This window comes from Equus przewalskii, chromosome 8 (genome assembly GCF_037783145.1).
Source record: "Equus przewalskii isolate Varuska chromosome 8, EquPr2, whole genome shotgun sequence".
Classification (NCBI taxonomy): Eukaryota; Metazoa; Chordata; class Mammalia; order Perissodactyla; family Equidae; genus Equus; species Equus przewalskii.
In genome coordinates, this window is record NC_091838.1 from 26,123,571 (window position 1) to 26,130,897 (window position 7,327).

A 7,327-nucleotide genomic window follows, 5' to 3' on the forward strand; every position below is an offset into this window, starting at 1 on the left:
TTTCCTAGAACAAATTCGTGCACTTCCTGCCACCACCAAATCGCATTCATTCATTCATTCATTCATTCAACAGCATAAATGGAGCACTCCTGTGTGCCCCTATTGCCAAAAATGATTTTGAGGACGCCGATTTCTTCTTCAGAATACATAAAATTGTTATAAATTCTTGAACTATTCATTAGGGTGATGTAACTATGACCAATTATACAGTTTAATTAATTTAGCTTATCTCTAGGAAATATATTTGTATCCCACCTAACTTACTATCTGTCTAAACTTGTATCATTGTGCTACATGTAAAATTGGAAGTAAAATTTAATCATATTGTTGAAATTATTTTTATAGAAAGTTTTATTGATAGTCAAAGAAAAAAAAGCCAGCAATTAATACATTAATATAAATTTCCTATCATTCAACTCAATTAATATATTTACAAATCATAAAGGGATGTCATACAAAGTAGTACACTCACTGATTAAAGCATCTTTTTATTAGAATTGTACCTAAATTCCTAGTTTCAATACATTTGTTGTTAATAACTAACATAGCTATTTAGTTGGAAAATACAGAATGTGAGTAACGAAATTAAAACACACAAAAGTTTTTAACTTCTGGTTAAGAAAACATTTTTTTCATGTTTACATTTTGAGGGTCAACATGAGTGCTTGGCAGAATTCTAAAGATGCCCCCAGGATTCCTGTTCTCTGGTTATTCAATCAAACGCTAATCTAGATACTGCTGTGAAGGGATTTTTCAGAAGGAATTAAGATTGCTAATCAACTAACCATAAAATAGGGAGATGAGCCTGGATTATTGGGATGGGCCCAGTGTAATCCCGTGAGACCTTAAATGACAAAAAGGAAGGCAGAAGGGTCAGAGGGATGAGGCACAAAGGGAGGTCAGGGGATTCCAAGTGGGAGAGAGAAGAACGCTACCACCGTTGCTGGGTTTTAAGATGGAGGAAGAGAGCCCTGAGCTCAGGAGTGCCAGAGGCCTCTAGAAGCTGAGAAGGGACCCTTTGTTGCCAGCCAACAGGCAAACACCCACCTCAGTGCTACAGCTGCAAGGAACTGAATTCAGTCAACACCTGAGTGAACCTGGAAGCACAATCATCCTCACCGCCTCCCCAAAGTAACATAGCCCCTCTGACACCTTGATTTCTGCTTTGTGAAACCTGGAGCAGAAAACCCAGCTGAGCCTGCGCAGATTTCTGACCTACGAACTACGAGATAATAAATTTGTGTTGTTGAACTTTGTGGTGATTTGTTCTGATAGCAATAGAAAACTAATAAAAGATGAACAAAATATAACTGCTTTGTTACCATGTAAATAAAAAGAATCCATATACTGAAAGAAAAGAAAAAAACAAGAAAAAAGAAAAAAACCGAGAATGTGACATTTTCTGATACCCCTACATGTACGCAGCCGTTAGGACTGGTAACAGTACTTGTGGTTAGTCACAGCACTGAACTGCTAGGCACAGGCCAGGTCATCCTCAGCTTCTGTCCTAGGCTGTGGGAGACTGCGCCAGAATTTAATTGGTATGGTACTAAGTCTTAATACTCTGAAAACAAATTTGCATCTTATGAGGCTAAATAGGTTTAGATTTTCTACACATAAACACACACACACACCCTACAAGAATAAATTGTTAAGAATGGGGGTCTTTAGTAAACTTTTCATGATCCCATGGCTAATTTTGGTTTTCCAGGCAGGTCCCAAGTCCGTGACCTCGGGAAACTTACCTAACTTCTCTGTGCTTCAGTTTCTTCACTGGAAAAATGGGGAACAAAGTAGTACCTCCCTGAGGGATGCAATGAGAAAGACGTGAGTTAATATATCCGCAGTGCCTAGAACGGAGCCTGGCATGTGGTCAGCACCGAGTACCAGTGTGGGAATTCAAATGTGAAGAGTCAGTCTTTGTTCCTTATGGACAAGGCTGCTGGGATGTTTGCCACAAAGTATGGAAAAAGGAGAGAACAGTGAACTTTCAGAGTAGGGAAAGCTCAGGGAAGTTTTCCTGGAGGAAGTGGCATTTTAGCTGGACTTTCATGGAGGCAGGATTCTCTGAGAGAAGTGGGAGGGTCCAGTGAGAAGGACAGGCGGTCAGTTTGAGACACAAACAGACCTCTTGGCCTCCTAGAACTTGGCGGAGAGCCCACAAATTCTGATTTCACTTAACTTTGAGCAAGCAATTAACTCCAAAGCATGCTTTCTCAAAAACCTACATCAGGCTACCAAGCCTAATTTTGACTTGTTATGGCATTATGATTATTCAATGACAATAATGGAGCTTTAAGACATCTTTTAACACTTTCAATAGTTTTTACAGCTCACTAATTTTATTAGTCTAGAGAATTGCTTGCACCTGTTTCAACAGTCAAATTTACTTTTTGCTTTACTAAATTAACTCAATTCTGAGTAAAATTTTCACAGTGCTTATATTTTAAGAAGCAAACAGAAAAATTTAGTCAGTGTCTTCTGTACTATTGAAGCTATCTTGGAAATGTGTGTGGGAATGTTGTCATTAGTGCCCTAAGTGTGTTATTTCGTCTCCCACCTCTCCTGGCCCTGTGTAAGGGATCTGGGCGCTAGGTCACTTTGAAATCCTCTTGTTCTTCTTCGCATCGTGTCACAGATTGTGCCATTATTTCATTCCTGATTTATCAGGGTTTTTGGTTGAAGCCATAACATCTTAGATGTCTTAATGACTAATTTGTTTTTCACAATCCATGCCCTCTTTAAAACCTAAAATCATATTTAACTGGTTTCAGCTGAGCGTCTATTGACACAGAATGTGTCAAAGTGAATTATACTGCAGTTCCTTAATCCTCAGAATTCATATGAGATTAATGATAAAGATAGATGATGATGAAATTTATGAGCGGCTAATGGATTTTAATATCTTTTAAACACAAACATATATTAGGAATATATATTAGAACACAAGTGCCCTTGAGCTGGAACTTTTCTTGGAGATATGTGAATGCCTTTGTTTCTTTGTAATGCTGAGAATTCTGACAAAGAATCATTTTTTATTACCAAGTAGAACTGATGCTGTCAAATTATTATATTGATGACCCTAATTCAAAGCTTCAAAGTGCTTTCTAAATCAAGTGTTAACACCAAGATCCTAAGCGCACACTCGGAGACTGTGTTAGAAAGTGCTGTGACACAGTTCAGAGAGCAGTGTTGCCATTTTCCCTTCATTAAAATGTGCTAAAGTGGGCTGACAGCATGGGGCTCGGCTCAAAGCCACAGATTTTGGAAACTTTGGGGAAAAACAACACTACCATTAAAATTGTGTGCAGAAAGTTTAAATTCGTTGCTGCATCTTTAGAAGATATTTCTATCATTTACTGGTTTGATTTTGGATTTTTCCCTTTTAGTTTATAAGGGTGATATAAATAACAATTTACCGCTGAGAGAACCTGGATTTCTAATTCTCTCTCTATTTCTGTGTTAGGATTAATTTTTGTTACTCTTTCTCTCCTAAACTAGGTTGCCATGGGCATAATGAACATGTCTTAACTCATATGGGTTTTCATTCTATACTTTTAATAATATAGCTACAGTGCTGGGAAGAGCAAAGCTGGCAAATCAACTCCAAAAGGACAAAAGCTATTTCCTTCCTTACTACCTGTCTTTTCTCTATTCTTTAGCTGCATTTCATGATCATCAGTATTTTGGTACTGAAGTTAAAGAGAAAGGGGTTAAATATTTACTATTGGTCTTGAGATCATTTGTTTATACTTAAAATATCTTTACCTTAATGATTTGCTCTTCTTTCCAAAGTGTTCAATTGTTTTTGCCGCTAATGCAACCAGGAATGAATCACTTTAATTGGAAAACTGTAAACCGGCTCCTAAGTACCAGACCAGGCATTCAGGGAGATACCATTTATCTCTAATATTTAAAAAAAGTGGTATTTGCTCTTCCAAACAGTCTTGTTATCAGGGCATGACTTCAGTCTGCTCACTCATTATCAGTTATTCATAATCAGCCTTAAACAGATGGGTCCTCACGTCCTACCCTGGAGGCAGGCTCGTTCTAGCCTAGTTCATCATCAAAACCCAGTCAAACGCGGCCGTCAAGGGCGGTTATCTAACTCCCCAAATGCTTGTCCACTGTAATGGCAGGCGGTGCTGTTGGAGATCACACACTGACTGCGCCGGGCTCAGGAATAACACAGCCACACATGCGGGAGGACCATTAGAGCCGCTTTGGTAGTTCCAGAAGCAATTGCCAAACTAGAAGTAACTCCACTGTGGCTTCCATGAAGCCAAACGTCTTAAGGCTTTAAAGTTGAAAGCTTGACTTTGCCAAGGAGAAGAAAGTGATGCAGGTGGGCAGATACCCAGTGCAGGAATCTCAGCCGCCCGATAAAGTCTCTCCTTCTGTCCCTGGGGTGAATTCAGTCCCTATCCTGGAGAAGTTCCAGTCTCGTGTGGGGAAGACAGGCAGGTAAAGAGACGGTTGCAATGGGACTGACATGAGAAAGTGTTTCTCCTTCCTTAGAAAGTGTGGCCTAAGGGCCACAAACAAAGCTTTCTCCTTCTCTCCCAGGGCTGACCTTACATGCATATGACTCAGTTGCTAGTAATAACTAGAAGAAGCAGATTGAGACAGTTTCATATTATGCCTGAACCACACCACTTACCCATTCACCGGGGTTAAAAAGCGAACACTGCTGCAGGAGTTAAGATGTGTCCCTGAGTGTGTGTGTTAATGTGGCTCAATTTATTCTTGCCTTTCTGACTTCACACATATAGGAATTTCTTATTTTTATTTTTTATGGCAGCAGAAGAAAAGAAGAAAGGAAGAAGAAAAGAATTTTCCCAGAGGCCCTTTTGGGAGAGAGTATGCTAAATTATTTCCTAAGGCATGATACTCTTACTAGCATCTGGGCTGATGTAATGCTGATATCTGAACAAATTTTCCTTATATTATCCCATTTAGGGACTGAATTAGTCTCACAGTTTGATAGTGGCAGAATTTACAGCTTGGAAGTTGAAATCGAGTTAAGTAGAAGTGGTCAGGTGCGTGATCATGCCCACCTATGAAGTGTAGAATATATTTTAAATACATTACAATATATATTTTATCATAGATATTTCTGCCAATTCAAGAATTGGCTAAAGATTAGCCTCCTTCAGGAAACCTTAATCATGAGCGCTTCCGGTTCCGGCCCACCCCATCCTGCCCGCCCCCATTCATTTGATGGTCATTCCAGTGTTTCGCGTGGGCTTGTGATTTTGGAGAGCTTACAGGACTGTAAGAGTTGACTAGATCAGAACTTGAAAACAAGGTCAGCTTCAGTTTCTTTGGTTTACTCAGTAGCACAAAGCATTGTATGCTAATGGACTCTTATTTTTAAGAATCCTATTTTTTAAAAAGATTTTTATTTTACCTTTTCCTGAGACAATTGCTTATTTTTTGATGAGAATAAGCTGACTTTTCCTTTATTTCCAGGTAAGAGATAATGGCACTATTCTAAATAATGAAGTATTATGTCCTCTTGGACCCAGGACTAAAGCTTTGAATAAAACCAATTGTAATTTCCAACTCGACGTGAGCAGCATAAAGAGGATTGTAGTACATTTAATGTACTGTGCGGAGGAGATTGACTTGGCGATTCAGTAAAGGTAGCATCCAAAAAAGTTAAGTGTTTCAGAAATCAAAGTCCCTAAATGCCTGGAAGTGACAAAACTAGCTGGTAAAAATTAAAATGAGCTAGTTACAAAGTTGCTATCAGGAAAATAATATCATACTTTACAGTTTTATTTTAGGACAATTTTTTTTAGAGCAGTTTTAGGCTCACAACAAAATTGAGAGGAAGGTGCAGAGATTTCCCACATAGCCCCTCCCCCCCACATGCATTACTTTATAGGGTTTTGCCGTCTATTTTTTGGGTACTATCTGAATCCAGTTAGGCAGAACTTTGTAAAAGTGGGGTAAAAACCTGATAACTTTGCAAATGTCAAAACCTTCAGAGATTTAAGATAATATTGAGTGTGGTTATGGGAGTGTTTTCACTGTAGTATATACTGAAACCAGGCCAATGTCCTTATTTCTAATCTGTGGTTGCTGAAATAACATTCTTTATTAGCACTAGAATTTCACTGAGTGTTTTATGTAGGAAAAGTGATATTTGTAGTCGTTTTTTGATCTAATTACTTCTTCATCCTTTTTTTGGGAAAAGCTTATTTTTTTAAGAAACAGGGAGCTTCTAAACAAAATTGCATTTCATAAGAAAGCAATTTATTAACCCACAAAACTTTGTCTTTGGACAGTCTTTGGGAATAAGTTAAGTTGGATTTCTTTGTAACAAAAACTAGAAGTAGCATTCCAAATACCTGAAGAATGTAAATTAGGATAAAAGATGGTTTACAGTTAAGTGTGAGAGGTTGAATAGCCCAACAGACAATGGCCAGACCACATAGGACAATGGGACTCTGGCCCACAGCCTCTGCAGCAACTGGCCCAGGAAAGTCAGGACTCGGTCAGTGACCGCCCGATCCCTGTCTTTTGCCACTTTCACCTATGTCATTTCAATTCAAGGACAACCAGAGAAAGACAAGTATGCTCCCCAAACCAGTCACATAAGAAATCCTGTTCCAGTCAGGCTGCCTCCAGCTACCCCAGGCCAACAACCTGCAATCAGGGCATTCCTGGAGCTGCCCTTTTCCCCACTACAAAGCTTTCCCACTCCCCTGCATGCCATGAGCCTCTGCCAAATGCAAGTGGTGGTGGCTGACTCCCTCGCTTTAACAAGCTGAATAAATGGCCTCCATTTGCTCTCGTTTGGGTAGTCTTCGTTTATTTCCCCAAGTGGAAAATGTGAGGAACAACTCCAAGGTTTTGAAAATAAGCTGAAGAAATTGTCAGTGGTCTTGGAAAATGTGGTCATGTGCTCTGTTATTCATTGAGATACCGAAAGCTTGTTAGGCTAATTTATATGACATTTTGCTGTAGTCAATCAAGCAACAAGTGTATATTGAGACTTGAGACTCCGCTCTGCATTCAGAGGTGTGGAAGTTATTGAAGTTGTATTAGAGAAAATTGGTATTAAAGACTTATCAACAATCAGCTTTGTGTTGAATACCTGCTAGAGCCAAGACTCAGAGATCAGAATTTTCTGGAATCACCTCGGGGTTTTGCTGTTTACTAGCTCTCTGACCTTGGGCAAGATTTGTCTTCGAATCTCAGAAGACTCATCTCTACAATGGGGAATAGTAAAACATCTACCATATAGGATCATTGTGGGTATTAAATTAAATAATTAAGCTAAAATGCCTAGCAATTTGCCTGATAGTAATAACTGTGC